The following is a 1,007-nucleotide window of genomic DNA, read 5'->3' as shown; positions in this document are numbered from 1 at the left end:
ATTGTGGAACGATTAAAGTACTTGATCTTTACAACATGTGAAGCAAATTTCATCTCTTTTTCCCAAAAAAATTCCTGCTCAAATTCTTTTGTTTTCTTTTTTTTCTTTTGTCGTTGTCATCTCGTTGGGGTCCCATCGTTTTTCCCTCGTTACGTCCGCCGATTAGAAAATACAACAAGCGGAGGTGCGAATTGCAGTGATTTGGCCGTATTATGCGATGCGGCTGGAGGCGGTGGCTCCATTGCCGTTGAATAAAGCGGTGGTAAAACCGTCAAGTTTGCCGACTCCATGCGTCCACTCATCTCCAAATGCTGCTTCTGCGATACCATTCGAGGGTCCCTTTCGGTTTCTTTTTTGTTTTATGGTTTCTTTTTTTTTCTTTTTACCTCAACTTCCTCCCTCGGTGCTCAGGCTGTGCAGCGTTTCTTTCGGTGCACCGCTGATTTTATTATCTCAGGTATACCACTAGGTTAAATGGTAATTGCGAAACATTAACCCCTTCTTTGTTCTTTCCTCTAATATTCTTATTGTCTTTTCTTTCCTTTCATACACTTTCAGTAGTGGCATTCACGCGGTGCCGCTTCCATCAAGTGCATCAAGTTCATATGTAATTCATAACTTTGGGGCGCTGCGTTCCTAGCTGTGGTATCAAGGAGCAAAGTCATGTGTATGTCCACTCTGCTTCAAAGCACTGCAACATTTTAAGTTTTGTCTTGCAGAAGTCTTCCCCGCTCTTCATCTCGCATGAAGTCGTATGGTACTGAAGAAGTGGCGCAATCGACAAGAAACGTGAGCAAACAATCACTAGCATGCCGAAACGACTTTATGCGTTTGTAACTCCAGTGGCAAGTGAATTTGCCCTCAAACAACTCTATTCAACGTTGGTATGGAAATCACCTCGTGTGCATTACAATCATCGGGGCAACTGCTGCACAGCTCAAGCACAAAACGAAGGGAGGCGAACGTCATTTGCGTCTCTCCAGGTGTGTGCTTGCATCTTCTTCAAT

This window comes from Trypanosoma equiperdum (genome assembly GCF_001457755.1).
Source record: "Trypanosoma equiperdum strain OVI genome assembly, contig: ctg_1332, whole genome shotgun sequence".
Classification (NCBI taxonomy): Eukaryota; Euglenozoa; class Kinetoplastea; order Trypanosomatida; family Trypanosomatidae; genus Trypanosoma; species Trypanosoma equiperdum.
Note: the sequence above shows the minus strand (reverse complement) of the source record.